The 17468-nt window shown below is 45.1% G+C and overlaps 1 protein-coding gene across 2 annotated transcripts in view; it reads right to left on the bottom strand.

Annotated features, from left to right (window-relative positions):
- Positions 1 to 17468, bottom strand: part of TAF1A (TATA-box binding protein associated factor, RNA polymerase I subunit A) — a 471716-nt gene that overhangs the window by 226448 nt on the left and 227800 nt on the right. The window lies entirely within an intron of this gene.

Here is a 17468-nt window from a genome sequence, read left to right on the forward strand (position 1 = left end):
CTATCTATCTCTCTCATATCTATCTATCTATCTATCTATCTATCTATCTATCTATCTATCTATCTATCTATCTATCTATCTCTCTCATATCTATCTATCTCATATCTATCTATCTATCTATCTATCTATCTATCTATCTATCTATCTATCTATCTATCTATCTATCTATCTATCTATCTATCTATCTATCTATCTATCTATCTCATATCTATCTATCTCATATCTATCTCTCTCTCTCTCTCTCTCTCTCTCTCTCTCTCTCTCTATCTATCTATCTCATGTCTGTCTGTCTCATATATATTGATATATATTTGGGGTTCTCTGCACGCCAGTCTGACTCCCCCAAACATTTTACATGGGTACGTTTTTCCAGGAGTGGAAGAGATGAGTGGTTTATTTAGGTCTTAGACCTTTAATATGTTTACTGTTAGCATTTGACTCACACGTGTATATTAGGTCTTGTGCAGCATAGGTTCCCACCTTACAGAGGTCGCCTTGTCGTGGCAGGTGGGCTAACACTTTTTGATCAAAATGTGCACTAAGAACCTCCCTATTTGTAAGTAGATTTAGCTTTAGTGCATATTTATTTATATTTAGTGGTTTAGGTGGCATTCGTGTCGCAGGGTGCTGTCGCCATTTTATGTCTGCTATATTAGGTCTTAGGCTGGGTTCACACGTGGCGGAATTTCACTTGAATTCCAGCCGTTTCTCCATTGACTTCCACTTTAATTTAGCAGTGTTCGTTTAGACGATGCGTAAAATTCCGCTGCGGAGCATAGGCTGCGGAGCGGAATTTGGTGTCCGCAGCATGCTCTGTCTGTTGCGGAGCAGTGGCGGACTGGTTGCGGACTCATTGCGGAAGTTCTCCATTCACTTCAATGGAGATTCTAACTTCCGCAATGAAGTCCGCAGATGTTATGTGTGGTGCGGATTTCGTGTCTGTTGCGGTGCGTATTTCCTGCCGGAGCAGGATATGACATCATCATTCAGTATAGAAAAGGAAGACGCCATTTTCGGCTTGCAGCCTGACAGGGATTTTTTCAAAAAGAAAACTGACAACTCTGAACCCAGGCTGCAATGTCCAGATATAGACGCATGGACATGTAGGTTTCGTCCCTCATAAATCTGGTAAGTACATGTATATGTTTGTGTCATGTTGTTTCAAGAGGTCTACTATGTATGGTTTAACACTAGCAGCACCTGCAGAATGTCCATATTCTAAGGCAGATCACCATGTAACAGCTCCACCGTGATTCCAGAGTACCAAGCAAACTGCAATATGCACTGTGTTTTTTTTTTCTAGGTGCATAGTAGGCCCGAAATATGGGACACATCTATAGCTGCCTATAGCGACCGCAACGCACGTGACGAGGGATGGACGTTCGTGTGCCGCGGTCTGTACCCCGAGTGGGACGGGATGCTGGAGAGGGAGCAGGGAGTGATTGGTAAGTTTGCATTTAGTTTGTAATGCAGAGAGGTAAAAACACTGTTTGCTTAGGTTGTTTAGCATCATTAGCATGCTGCAAAATATCTGCACTAATTTTGCCTTTCCTGCCTAGCTAAACCATACCCCAACTTCTGTCATGTCACTATGGCACGTGCGCAGTTGTTGATCACATGGCCTATTGACGGCACTAAATCCTGCGTTAGACACTCCATTTAACGACATAAAGTACGTTTTGCAAGCGTGGCCAACCATATGCACATTTAAATGCATAGGCAGATGTTTGCCAGCGTATTGGCGGCGTCGCGGCATGCGGCGTAAAATAGGCCTGAAATGCCTACTTTTGGCATGGCAAGAGGTCGTGGGAACCCAGCCGTAGCCATAACCACTGGCTACTCAAGTTCTGCCCCAATGATGTGGTTGCATTGATGATATCTCCTCACAACAGGCCATAGGAAGCGATTGATCTGTATACACCTGACTTCATCCCCTATGCCCTAATTTAAAAAACATCCTTCCTTTTACAGAAAATGATGTGCGCAACAGGTGGCGGACAGTCCGCGACCGATTCAGGAAGCAGGTGTCGAAAACACCAGCAAGTGGCTCCTCTCCATCACGGGGCGCAGGGATCGCCTACTACGATGAACTTGCTTTTCTCATTCCCTGCAGGGAGCTAAGAAGGTGAGTCTCTTTGCGCACACACACCTGTGTTAAAAGGGAGCGCATGAACCACGTGATTCCAATTGAAAGGATTTCTATTTCCCTTCTTTGACGATTACAGTGGACATGTTTGGTTTGCTTTGGCCAGTGTCGTCACGAAAATGTCCCTTAACCTTACACATTATCACCTATCACTCTGCGTTGCTTATGTAACTCATTCTCTTCATGAAGAGAAAGCCTCTTTAGATTCCCCCCCAAGCTTGGTGTCAGTTCGTGTGTGTGTAGAATGTCCAAAGCCTATGTAAATGAGATTAGCGACTGACAAACAGTCCGCAAAATGTCTTCTCAATCACCAAAGTCAGTGCCTTCTTTTTTCCTTGCAGAACTCAAGGCAATATTCCACCGCGGACGCCGCGCGTGAGTGCCCGTGCCCAGGTGCAGGAGCAGTCCGTCGGAGCCTCGTCTGCAAATGTGCCTGAGGATGATGTCCCCCACGAGGCAACCCCGGCCCCAGCTGTTCCTCCTGCCCACACCTCTCCAGCCCCCCCCGGCCGAAAGGTCCCGTCGTCGGCAACGAGTGGGTGGCCGAAAGCGTGTTGCCCCTGAGGATACAAGCGACACCGTCGTGGGCCAAGCGATCAGCATGATTCGGAGGGTGGAGGCGGAGGATGAATATCAGAGCTTTGGCAATGCCATCGGTGGGCGCTGTCGCGGGATGGAATCGAGTCGCCGGGCAGCATATATGACTTGTGTGTTTGCACTGGCGGATATTTTTGAGGCCCCACAGCCCCTACCCGATGTCGCAGATCTTATTTTTCATATGCGCACCTTAACTGGCCGTAGGCCTGACCCCTCTGCCGCTGTGCCGCACGCCCCACCTCCTGCCTCTGCACCCTCATTGCAGGCCGAAACATATTTTTCGCCATGGTCACATGGACATCCATCAGGTTCCTCCTACCGTCCCTACCCCAATGTCCCAAACCCTTTGCCCACCCCATACTCTTCCGCTCTCCCACCTCTTCAGATTAATCGTCCCACCTCTGCGGCATACATGCCTTCGACCTCCTCCTCTGCCCCCTCCTCGTATCCCCCATTGAGCCCCCTTCGCTACCAGACCTTGCATTAGGTTTGGGGTTTGTTTGGTTAGCCATTGGACCAGTGAGCGTATTTATGGTCAAAGTTGTTCCCTGAATGTTCTCAGGCAGTCTAATTGAGAGTTGGAGATGTGGCATTAAAGTTAAGTTACATTTATGACTCTGCCTTGTGTCTTTGTTTTTTTTTATGTGTGGGCGCCAAAATGGGGAAGGGCATAATGGGAACATCCAACTCACGTTTCCAACATGTGTTTTCGCTAATACACACACTTAAGGGCCAATCACAATAATGTTTTTTTTAGGGCCAACGGAAGCACATCCAACAGCCAATTTGGCAATCCATAGAAGTATCATTGCCAGAATAGCCTACTGTGTGGACATGAGACGGATTACTGCTGGGTAGCCTGCACACCAGCAACCAAGGAGTATTGCTAAGGCACGGCCCCTTCCTAAGTCACGAAAATATAAGAGAACATATCTGGAACTGCTACACCACGCCTGGCCTACCCAACCGAACCTCAGGGGCAGTGACCAAGAAATATTCTGTCCCAAATATATACCTTTTTAGTTCCCGAAAAATAAGGGCGAAATTACCTTTGGTTGCTCTTACACCAACCAAAGGGTCAACCCACAGTCGGACACGGCCTCTTTATTTAATCTGCGTGAACAAAAGGAGCAGAAAATTCCTTACTATCTCATTCGCATACAAAAACATATACTTTGTCCTTGGACGTGTATAGGTGCCCAAATATTACTTACACATTGGCATTGCCAACGAAGGACAATGCTCACTATGGTGCGCAGCCCCCTATTCAAATTTTGCAGACGTCATTGAACTGGTCGCTCCTGAAGTTAAGCCATTGTCCAACACTTCGGACTAGTAGACTTCGCCAGGCAGATTCACTTCTCCTTCGGGCCATGCCCTTATACATGCCATGGGTGTGTCCAGCACGTGCTCCAAGGAAATGACCTCACAAATGAGGTCAGTGCCTAATTGGGAAGACTTGTTTTGTAAATCCGCAACGCAATCCGCAACGCAATCCGCAGCACTTTGTCAAAAACCGCACCGTAATCCGCAATGCGGATTATGTGCGGCATTGATGCGGACACTTGCGGAGAAAATCCGCCACGTGGGGCCATGCCCTTAGACTCATTGCCTGTCTGCTACTAGCATCTCACTTTATGCTTATACATCTATATGTATTTGTCTGTATGAATACCATGGCATGGTCTCTAGTGCTTAAAGGGAATGTGTTGTTAGCAAAAAATGTTTTGTTTTTTTTTGTTAAACAATTAGTGTGTGGGTGATTAAACATTGTTCTAATTTTTTTTATTTTTTTCACGAGTCAGGAAATATTACAAATTGGATTCTAATTTATAATATTTCCCATTGCTGGTCACTAGATGGAGCAATTCCCAAAATTGCAGCATTGCATGTGGTAAAGCAACCACATTGCTTTATGCTGCAAAATTTAGTAAAAATCCCTCGCTCTAGTGAGCTCTCAGAATCCCCCCTTCCTTTATCCTGGCTAGTGCCGGGAGAAACGAGGGGATTGAACGGTCTAACCTCCTACACTGTGTGTCGCTATTTTTTGAGCTAACACACAGTGTAGTAGGTTTACATACAGTAGTAAACACACACTGAAACACGAACATACATAGAAATCACTTACCTGCTCCAGTCGCCGCCGCTCCCTCCGGTCCATCCGCTCCGTCTGCTGCCGCTGCTCCATGTGCACAAGTCCGGAAGCCGCGACCGGAAGTAGTAATCTTACTGTCCGGCCGCGACTTCCGGTCCACAGGAAAATGGCGCAGGACGGCGCGCATTTCAAATTGGACTGTGTGGGAGCGGCGCATGTGCCGTTCCCACACAGACGGCGTACACCATAGTGGATGGAACGGGCCCCGTTCGCATTCCCTATGGGACTGGAGCTGCCGTATTCCATGTCTGTATGTGTCGTTAATCAACACATACAGAAATGGAAAAAAAAATGGCAGCTCCCATAGAGAAGAAAAAGTGTAAAAATAAAAAAAAGTAACACACAAACACACAAATAAATACAAACGTTTTTAATAAAACACTAACATCAAACTGATATATAAAAATTTTTTGGGGTGACACTGTTCCTTTAAAGAGGCTCTGTCACCAGATTTTGCAACCCCTATCTCCTATTGCAGCAGATCGGCGCTGCAATGTAGATTACAGTAACGTTTTTATTTTTAAAAAACGAGCATTTTTGGCCAAGTTATGACCATTTTTGTATTTATGCAAATGAGGCTTGCAAAAGTCCAAGTGGGCGTGTTTAAAGTAAAAGTCCAAGTGGGCGTGTATTATGTGTGTACATCTGGGCGTGTTTACTACTTTTACTAGCTGGGCGTTCTGACGAGAAGTATCATCCACTTCTCTTCAGAACGCCCAGCTTCTGGCAGTGCAGACACAGCCGTGTTCTCGAGAGATCACGCTGTGTCGTCACTCACAGGTCCTGCATCGTGTCAGACGAGCGAGGACACATCGGCACCAGAGGCTACAGTTGATTCTGCAGCAGCATCAGCGTTTGCAGGTAAGTAGCTACATCGACTTACCTGCAAACGCCGAATCAACTGTAGCCTCTGGTGCCGATGTGTCCTCGCTCGTCTGACACGATGCAGGACCTGGGGAAGTGACGTCACAGCGTGATCTGCCAGAAGCTGGGCGTTGTGAAGAGAAGTGGATGATACTTCTCGTCAGAACGCCCAGCTAGTAAAAGTAGTAAAAACGCCCCGATGTACGCACATAATACACGCCCACTTGGACTTTTGCAAGCCTCATTTGCATAAATACAAAAATGGTCATAACTTGGCCAAAAATGCTCGTTTTTTAAAAATAAAAACGTTACTCTTATCTACATTGCAGCGCCGATCTGCTGCAATAGCAGACAGGGGTTGCAAAATCTGGTGACAGAGCCTCTTTAATACATTTACTACTAATACATTTATCACTCATACCTTATACCCATCTCCTTGATCACCCTGTACCATCTCCTGTATATTATAGGGAGTCTCTCTAGTCGTGTTTACACTGGAATTTCACAGTGTCCTCCTGTCCTGTATTGTACCTTTTTAACGCTTTCTATGTATGTATTTACGTGTTCAATAAAGCTATTTATTTTTATTCATGGCCTTTATGCTCCTCTTCTTTCTTGTGTATATAAATTGATATATAGTTAGTACTAGGCTGGGGCTACACGACGACTTTGGGCACGACACAGGTCCCATTGGCAAAAATCGCTTTGTCCAGTAGCCTACATCGCAAGTTAATGACTGCTGCCATATTCACGGTCATTACTTGCCATGTAGGCTATGGAACATAGTGATCTTTGGCTGTGCGACCTGTGTCGTGGCCAAAGTCGTCGTGTAGCCCCAGCCTAGTACTAACTATATATCAATATATATGAGAGGGACAGACAGACATGAGATAGATAGATAGATAGATATGAGATAGATAGATATGAGATAGATAGATATGAGATAGATAGATATGAGATAGATAGATAGATAGATAGATATGAGATAGATAGATATGAGATAGATAGATAGATAGATAGATAGATAGATAGATAGATAGATAGATAGATAGATAGATAGATAGATAGGTAGATAAATAGATAGATAGATAGATAGATAGATAGATAGATAGATAGATAGATATGAGATAGATAGATAGATAGATAGATAGATAGATAGATAGATAGATATGAGATAGATAGATATGAGATAGATAGATAGATAGATAAATAGATAGATAGATAGATAGATATGAGATAGATAGATAGATACACAAAAAATGTCAACCGCACAGTCCAGGTCTCATAAAAATGAGGGTGCAAGCCCGCCAGGGATACGGACATAGTCTCCCAAGGTATATATTTTTCAAAAAACAGGCAGCACTCAAAAAGTTGTAGCAAAATTAGAAAAGGTGCTTTATTCCATCAATCCAATACAGTAACGTTTCAGCTCTTCAATAGCGGAGCCTTTTTCAAGCTAGTGAATGCACACTCAAACAGCATATATATATATATATATAGGGGAAATACAATCAAGTGGGAGGTGCTTGCATCACATGGCAATCCACCATGTGACCACACATGAGGTGAATAGTGAATGAGCAATCATAAAGAGTGAACAGCACATGCAATGTTATGAGCTGCCAGTCTGCAGGTTCCAATTCACAAGTGACACAATAAAATTCAGTGAATCTTCGTGATTGTACATAATCGGTTACAGAAATCACCTGTGAAAATAATATGAGGAAAACACTCACCATGATGTAATCGGCCATAATGTTTCAAATGCTGCCGCACTAATCGCGGCACCCCTAGTGCGCTACTGCGCATGTCCGGGAAGTAAAATGTCAGGAGTGTGCTATTACATTGCGCATGCCCGCGCATGCCCAGTCGCACCGACTACCTCAGGATCGCCATTTTTATTGTGGGAAAAGACGATATCCATCCATATCGTTAGATATTAGGACGGAGGAGAGCCCCAAAGATACAGAAGGCAAAGGTGTGGCACAAGGTATATAGTGTGAACAGCACCTTAAATGCAAGAGTCCACTAATTAAACTAAATTAGTAGTGCCACTACCTCCAATGTTCAATACATATATATAATTATAACATGTAGGAAGACAGCCTATTTTTTAATTATGGATTCGCGCAACCTAGGTTATATCTTTTTGGTAAAAGAATATATAGGAGCACCCACAGGAGCGCACTCAAGGCTCAACCATCATTTAAGGCAAAAAAGCCAATAAGCGCACGGGTATGGAAAACGCACACTAGCCACATTTGTAGTGTGAATAGGTGCCTATAAACCTCCCCACTCAATCCTGTATAGGGTATCTCATAAGCACTGATTATTCAGTCCCACACTATAAATACAGTCATGTGCAGGATAAGAGGAGTGGTACACAGACTGGCAAAGAGGTTTAAAATACTTGGTCACCATTCCCTGAGATGGTATAATTATCTCTAGCTTGAATAGTGGCTGGGATGATGAGAACTCTCGGTTGCTATGGGCGACGGACACAGTCCAATATTATGGAATCTACCGAGGGTAGTGCCTTCACTGCTTGGCTCACTGTGGATGGTTTCTTGAGAGGCTTTTACTCACGGTTTGGCGCTGGCACGATACCCTCTTGTGGAACGTATAGCAAAACGGATCTCGACTTGATAGTGCGCACGCTGGCGGAACCATTAACCCGTTAGTGACCGGCCCATCGTGTTTCTACGTCGGTCACTAACGGGCCTTATTCCGATGCCATAGACTTTTTACGTCGCGGCATCGGAATAAGTTTACAGAGCAGGGAACTGTCAGATCTCCCTGCTCTCAGCAGCTGAGGGCTGGGGGCGTCCCTGCTCTGCCGTGTGAGATCGATATTAGTATCGATCTCACCCGTTTAACCCCTCAGATGCGGTGCTCAATAGCGAGCACCGCATCTGAGTGGTTTTGGAGAGAGGGAGGGAGCTCCCTCTCTCTCCCACCGACACCCGGTGATACGATCGCCGAGTGTCTGTGTCTCTAATGGCAGCCGGGGGTCTAATAAAGGCCCCCAGGTCTGCCTGGAGCGACTGCCTGCTAGATCATGCCACAGGCATGACCTAGCAGATGCCTGTCCGTGTTAAACGGCCAGGCAGTAATACACTGCAATACAAAAGTATTGCAGTGTATTACAATAGCGATCGGAGAATCGCATATTATAGTCCCCTAGTGGGACTAGTAAAAAAGTGAAAAAAAAGTTTAATAAAGTTAATTTAAAAAAAAATGTGAAAAAAAATGAAAAACCCAGCTTTTCCCCTTACAAACTGCTTTGCTATTAAAAAAACAAAATAAAGTTAAAAAGTTAGACATATTTGGTATCGCCGCGTCCATAACGACCCCGACTATAAATCTATAACATTATTTAACCCGCACGGTGAACGCCGTAAAAAAAATAATAAAAAACTATGGAAAAATTGCTGTTTTCTGTGAATACTGACTTTAAAAAAATGTAATAAAAAGTGATCAAGAAGTCGCATCTACTCCAAAATGGTACCAATAAAAACTTCAAGTCGCCCCGCAAAAAAAAAGCCCTCATACAACCGCATCGGCGAAAAAATAAAAACGTTACGGCTCTTCAAATATGGAGACACAAAAACAAATCATTTTGAAAAAAAAGTGTTTTTACTGTGTAAAAGTAGTAAAACATACAAAAACTATACAAATTTGGTATCGTTGCAATCGTAACAACCCGCTGAATAAAGTTATTGTGTTATTTATACCACACGGTAAACGGCGTAGATTTAGGACGCAAAAAAGAGTGGCGAAATTTCAGATTTTTTTCTATTCCCCCCCAAAAAAAAGTTAATAAAAGTTAATCAATAAATTATATGTACCTAAAAATGGTGCTATTAAAAAATACAACTTGTCCCGCAAAAAACAAGACCTTATACAGATATGTCGATGCAAAAATAAGAAGGTTATAGCTCTTGGAATGCGACGATTGAAAAACGTAAAAAATAGCTTGGTCATTAAGGTCCAAAATAGGCTGGTCATTAAGGGGTTAAAGGCGTAATGCGTTGTAGAGAAGCCCTTGTACAGCGTTATCTTCTCTGGCAGATAGACCATTACCAAAAGGTGCCCTCCTGGTGCGGACTGGAACAGCTTTGGATTAGTCTTATTACTTCACGGCACCGTGGACGCGCTAAAGCTGGAAAACGGATGACGGTCCCGGCAACCGGATACTGGTGAGTTCACTGGCAGCGCCAGGCTTAGAATCTTGCTTTTAGATGGGGAACTGGACATGTGTGGCCTACTCTAGCCTGAGCTAAAGTTGGCTGAATCAACAGACAGCATGTCTGTCTGCTTCACCTCATGGCTGACCAAACATGTCTCTCTAAGGCCTCATGCACACGACCGTAGCCATGTGCACGGCCGGCAGCGGACTGTCAGCCACAAGCCGCCTGCAAATCGCGGGCAATGCACATGGCCGCGGCCATTATTTTTAATGAGCCCGGACCGTAGAAGACGGCCGTAATAAGACAGGTCCGTTGTTTCTGCGGTGCGGGCTCCCGGGCCATGCACAGACCGTAAAAACTACGGTCATGTGCATGGCCCCATAGAAATGAGTGGGACCGCAATTCTACCGTGGATTTTCGGGGGAATTGCGGCCGCAAAAGCACGTTCGTGTGCATAGGGCCTTACTCTGAACTGGTTTCTACTGGTTCTGCCCTCTGGAACTTCTAACTCCTCCCACAGAGCTAGCTGATTGGCTTCAAGTAGAAGCATGTGACCATATATTTTGCTCCTGTACAAAGTGAGAATATATTAACCCTTGCACGACATCACATTTAGGTATACATGAGATTTGCAGCAGATAAAAGGAAATGCACATGTACTATGAGTACACATGGAACTCATGGTATCCAGCAAATACACAGGGATTACATAGAGAGAACTCCTCAGCCACCCGACAACTTATATACAGCAGCTGGGAGACTGTACTGGGACACTGCATGTGTATATCTGCGTAATTGTATGAACATGTGTGTTATGTGCAAGTATATCTGTGTAATGCGTATGGCACATGTAACGTCCAATGGGGTTGTGGAACCACTGGGCTACTCCGACGTAACGGAGTAGCTGCTGGCCAAACAGTTGGGTGAGTCACTGGTAGATGAAAACATAATGGCAGCTGGACACCGTGATGGAGAGAATAGGAACCAGCAACGGATGTCGGTTCACCGAAGCCACCGATAGAGGTTTTCTTAGAAGGGTCGTGGGTAAATGGAGACGGTCTGCTAAGCCCTGGTGTATGAAGTTCCCTGCCACTCCAGAATACAGATATGCTGATACAGAATGGGATGCTTCACCCGTGAAAATAGAGACTGTAATCGAGAGTCTAGGAGAGAATTTTGTGGTTGTTTTTAGTACACCTAGGTTAGTCTCTCCTATCAACCCTAGGTGCTGGAGTTTCCCAACTTCTGAGGACACAGATGCACAAAATGACCCTTTCTCCCACAGTACATACACAGGTTAGCAGAACGTCTATGCTGCCGCTCTTAGTCCGATCGTCTGACCTGGTTAACCAGCATAGGCTCTTCAAAGGTAGTAGTAGTAAAAGGTAGCAGGGGTCTTTGAAAAGTTAGGCGCCAGTCTAGGAGACTTTTCCTCTTGGAGTGCTTCTTGAGAGCATTCCTGGAACCTCAGGTCTATGCGGGTAGCCAACAGAATTAGGGCATCCAGAGTAGAAGGGAGATCATGACCGGCCAGCTCATCCTTGATCCTACTGGCTAATCCTTGCCAGAAGGTTGCCACCAGGGCCTCATTATTCCAGGTAAGGTCTGCTGCGAGGGTATGGAATTGAATGGCATATTCTCCAACAGTCGAACTCTCTTGACATAGTGACAGAAGCGAAGCATGGCCAGGTTCCTCGAAGACAGTGCGAAGTGTCTATAAAAAAATCTGTAGATTAGAGGACGCCAGACCCTCACACTCTCAGATAGGATTCGCTCATGTCAGGGCCTTGCCAGTCAACAGGGAGACAATGAAGGCTACTTTGGTCTGATCTGCCGGAAATAGATGAGCATGTAACTTGAAATATATTTTGCATTGGTTGAGAAAAATGATAGGTTTTCACTTTTCCATCATAATGAAGTGGAAAGGAAATTCCGGCTCCGGAGCTGTGTGGAGCGAGTTAGTTGAGGAGTTGACGGAGCCAATGCTTGTGGATCTCCCGGGATAGGAACAGGAGCAACGTCCAGGCGATTTGTGAAGGTTAACAACTTAGCTGATCTTTACGTAATCGGAGGTCTCGCATATCGTCTTGCATGACTTGAACAGAGTTTGCCAGTGGGGTCCATAGTCTGAGCAAACTGTAACGTCCAATGGGGTTGTGGAACCACTGGGCTACTCCGTCGTAACGAAGTAGCTGCTGACCAGACAGATAAGATACAGTCACTGGTAGATGGTACCTTGATGGCAGCTGGACACAGTCAGACTGCAGGTAGCAGATACAGGCTGGTGCCGGATTAGTGGAAGCAGACTGGTCACGGACACAGAACTCAGGATACAGGACTGGTCATGGACAAAGGATATAGGACTCAGGACTAGTCAGACACAGGATTCAGGATACGGAACCTGAGCAGGCTAACACTGGGCTAGTAACAACATTGCTTAGGCAGTGGGAAAGTGGGCAGAGTTCCTTATATAGTCTAGGGTATGTAGGGATAGGCTGGGGGAAATATTCCTGGTGCACGCGCACTCTACGGATCCCGAAGGCAGGGAGCAGAGCGCGGCCTGTGTCCTAGACAAAATGGAGCTGGCCACATGGCTCGAGGTGCCAGCTAGTCTAGGGGCGATAAAGGAACAATTGGGGAGGGGTAGGTGTAAGATAATGGATTAAAGTTAGGCTTCGTTCTCATCTGTGTTGGGGTCCCGTTCTGATGTTCCGTCTGAGCTTCCCGTCAGAACGGGACCCTGAACAGACACAAACTGACACTTTCTATCCCCATTGATTTCAATGGTGACGGATCTGGTGCCCATGGTTTCCGTTTGTCTCTGTTGTGCACTAGACCTGTCCTTTTGACAGAAGCAATAGCGTAGTCGACTTCTGGCAAAACGACAGGTCTGGTGAACAACAGAGACGAACGGAAACCATGGGCACCAGATCCGTCACCATTGAAATCAATGGTGATGGAAACGGAAACCTCTGGTTTCCGTCTGTGTTAGATTGTGTCTGTTCAGGGTCCAGTTCTGTCGGGAAGCTCAGACGGAACATCAGAACAGAACCCCAACGCAGACGTGAATGAAGCATAAAATTGAGTAAGGAGATTAGGGTGGAGAAGTGTAGGGGTATTTAAGGCAGGTCATGTAAGATAAAGCAGGATAATTCTGTTTCTGCTTACAGGGAAAAGCAAGACCCACCTCCCCAGCCCTTATTATAAGTTTTGTTGTGATGTTCTGTGTTGTAAGGCGGGATTGCGGCACTTCACACACATGGAGTCGTTATGGGCCACGGCGAGATAACCACAAGCGAGATAACCACAAGCTACACGGCAGGGTTTCTCGCCTGTGGGGGGGCACAAGCTGGACGGCTGGTCCCCGGTTCGTACGGACTTAGACAACTACAAGGTTGGTCGCGGTTGCTCGGGGGGAGCCAGTGCAGGTGCGCATGCTGGCTCCTAGTCCTTGAGAGGGCAGGGCCAGGCGGGCCCTGGCATGACGGGAGGTGCTACAATCGGTCGGGTTCACCCAACTGAGCCGTATAATGTGTTGTAAATAAAGAATGGCTAGTGCCACAAATTGATTTGCTATAATATTGTTGTTGTGTGGTTATTTGTGTTAGATGTTTGGGGGTTTAACATGTGCACTCCTTAAAGGGAATGTGTTGCCAGCAAAACATGTTTTTTTTTTTTTAGTTAAACAATTAGTGTGTAGGTGATTAAACATTGTTCTAATTTTATTTTTTTCACGAGTCAGGAAATATTATAAATTGGATTCAATTTATAATATTTCCCAGCACTGGTCACTAGATGGAGCAATTCCCAAAATTGCAGCATTGCATGTGGTAAAGCAACCACATTGCTTTATGCTGCAAAATTGGGAAAAAATCCCTCGCTCTAGTGAGCTCTCAGAATCCCCCCTCCTTTATCCTGGCTAGTGCCGGGAGAAACGAGGGGTTTGAACGGTCTAACCTCCTACACTGTGTGTCGCCATTTTTTGAGCTAACACACAGTGTAGAAGGTTTACATACACTAGTAAACACACACTAAAAAACGTACATACACAGAAATCACCTACCTGCTCCAGTCGCCGCCGCTCCCTCGGGTCCGTCCGCTGCCGCTGCTCCATGTGCACAAGTCCGGAAGCCGCGACCGGTCACAGGAAAATGGCGCCGGACAGCGCGCATTTCAAATTGGACTGTGTGGTAGCGGCGCATACGCCGTTCCCACACACACGGCGTACACCAAAGTGTATGGAACGGGCCCCGTTCGCATTCCCTATGGGACTGGAGCTGCCGTATTCCATGTCTGTATGTGTCGTTAATCGACACATACAGAAATGGAAAAAAAAATGGCAGCCCCCATAGGGAAGAAAAAGTGTAAAAATAGAAAAAAGTAACACACAAACACACAAATAAATCTAAACGTTTTTAATAAAACACTAACATAAAACTGATATAAAAAAACAATTTTTGGTGACACTGTTCCTTTAAGCAATAAACCTAAAAAACCACACGAAATAAAGGTGTGGCAAAAGTCAGATTCTCCGAAGCCTAAAATAGTTGATAACAGGAAACAATAGAGCTGCCTAGCTAGTGCTGAATACAAATAAAGTCTAGTGGCCTTAACAATGATTCAGCGTTGTTATAGAGTTACATTACTGAGCTGTGTAAGCCGAGCCTGTGTGTACTGTATGTGTATAACACCCTTGTCCCTGGGCCAGGACTGTGATCTGATATAAAGAGAATCATGGATCTACCCTAAAACCAAACAAGTGACGGAGCCAGGACTTCGTACAAGGCAGACTGGTTGCACGCTGACAGTCCACATCCTGCAATCAAGAGCCTCCTGCTTCATGCATTTCCTGATACATCGCAGGTGAAGACCGCGGCACAATTCCCATAACATTGTCACAGAAGTCCTTCACATTCTCATCATCTGGCTCTTGACACCCAGGTAAGCAGCTAACATTGCCGGAGGAAGCCTTGGACAGCATTTAGAACGGCTCTTTGTATAGATGTTCAAATAGCACTAGTTTTCTCAGGTGCTCAGAATAGGGTCCCAACCCAGATGAAGGAATGGAAAAAATGTATTCGGCACACTCATAGAAAGGTAAAGTGAATTTTTATTTTGGATTCGTTTTATTCGTGATGCCAGTGGCTATATTTGCAACGTTTCGGTCGTTAGACCTTCATCGGGTACTGAGCCGTACTGGGGACTGATTTCACGAAGCTGGCGCTCTGTAAATAATGGACCCCCGGCAGTGAGGAGGAGAGCCATTCAATGCCTATGGGATTATTGGAAAAACCCGAGCGCTATACTCAACGGTTTCCATCATTCCGATAGACTTTAAATGCTCGACCACTGCTCGCTCCATCCAAAGTCTTCCTCACTGCAGTCAAGACTTGGGACCCCGTTCTAGTAATCGGAAGGAAGAAGTTCTGGATACTCATGATCGATGGGGACCCCCACTGATCAAATAGTTATCACCTATCCTGTGGATATGTGAAAATTGTCTATTCTGGGAATACCCATTTAATGATTACCTTTCACACAGCACTAATCTCTACTCCTCATGTAGCAAGTACATGTCAGCAGCCAATCACATGTAACTTCCTGGTTAGAGCGATCAGTCACAGATCACTTCTGCATGGAGAGATAAGTGTTGTCGCTCTTCTCTGTATAATTACAACATGATGACTTTCATAGTCCTTTGAAGAGTTATAAATGGACATCACACCAGACAAACACACACACTAAGAACTTGTTCATGTTATACAGAGAATGCCGCTGCAGCGTAATTACCACAACTGTTCCTTGTCACCTTAAACTCTGCTGTTTCCTAAAAGCTGGCTGACAACTCTCATTTCCATTACATTTCCCACTTGGGTTGTCACCCAACCTTCCTACACTTTATATAACTGCGTATTTGGGCAAATGTGCCTTTCTAGAGTTTGTGTATCTTCTAGTCCAGGATCACACACAGTTTTGATGCAGTTTTTTGAGCAAAACACTGGAGTGGACACAAAACAAACGAGATGAATCAGTCTTTTCTTTATACCTTTCTTTCCTTTTGGATCCACCTCTGGGTTTGGCTCAAAAAAACAACCAAAAACTGGCCCAAAACGGTGTGTGTGATCCTGGCCTTTAGGAAAGTTTTACGGGCAGATTTTATGACCGCTAACAAGTGTCAATCGATTAGAACACCAGGAATTCAATTGCAAAATCTTCGTAATGTATGCGAGCGAACGATCATTGTTCGTCCCCATGCAGCTTGCCGGCAGCACGTCCCCTACTTACACAAAGAATGTGCTGCCGTCAAACAATTTTTTGGGGCGGAATAAACAATGTTACTTTGACGACGTTCACTGTGCAGTAAAAATGACATGTTGACTTTATTCTGTGGGTCAATATGATTACGGCAATACCAAATTTATAGTTTTATTTTTTTTTTACTACTTTTACAAAGAAAAAACAAATTGTTGAAAAAAATTTGGCGCCATATTCGGAGAGCCACTTTTTGATCACATTTTACTCCATTTTTGTGGGATGCAAGGTGACCAAAAACAGCAATTCTGGCGATTTGAGTTTGTTTAACTAACAGCGTTCATTATGCGGGTTAAATAATGTTAAATTGGAATAGTTCGGATGCAGCGATACAAGTTATGTTTATTTTTTTACATAACTTTAGGGGAAAATGGAAACAGTTGTTTTTTTTGTACTTTCAATATTTTATTTTGTATATAATAAAAAACTTTAGTTGACCATTTTTTACTTAGTTGTATTCGTTTCCTAGGGGAATTGAACCAGCAATCATTGGATCGATTGAACAATATACAGCAATACTAATGTATTCCATTATATTGTGTTTTTTACCGGCTGCTATGAAAGGGCTTGTCCTATCCACCGGATATGTCATCAGTACATGATCTGTGGGGGTCCGACACCTGGACCCCGCTCCGGCTGCCTGCGGGCACCGGACTTCCATGCCCGAAGCAGTTGGCTCCAGTCATGGAATAGCGGCCGAGCTGCTCCTATTCAAGTGAATAGGAGCAGAGTTGCAGTTCGGCAGCACGGCCGCTATGCAATGTACGGAGCCAACTGCTTCCGGCTCCGTATATTGCATACTATGCAATGACATCCGGTGACGCAGGCAACCGGGGCAGCTGATCAGTGCGGGGTGCGTGTGTCGGACGCGCACCTATCATATACTTATGACCTATCTGGTGGATAGTTCATCAGTTGTCCGGTAGTGGACAACCCCTTTAAGCCCAGTCCTGGGACCTTCTGTAGGTTCCCAGGCTGCCATCACAACTATCTTCCCCAAGTGATTGCCCCTTTCTTCTAATGTCTCAGATGTTGCGGTCGTTATTGACTGCAGCATCTAAGTGGTTAAATGGCCAGGATCAGAGTTATCCCCACTCCTGGCCATAAGGGCTTATTCACACGAACGTGGGGAAACTCGGACGTGAAAAATTGCAGTTATTCACGTCTGAGTTTCACCCGTGACGTAACTGTTTTCACGGATCCC

This window comes from Rhinoderma darwinii, chromosome 4 (genome assembly GCF_050947455.1).
Source record: "Rhinoderma darwinii isolate aRhiDar2 chromosome 4, aRhiDar2.hap1, whole genome shotgun sequence".
Lineage (NCBI taxonomy): Eukaryota > Metazoa > Chordata > Amphibia > Anura > Rhinodermatidae > Rhinoderma > Rhinoderma darwinii.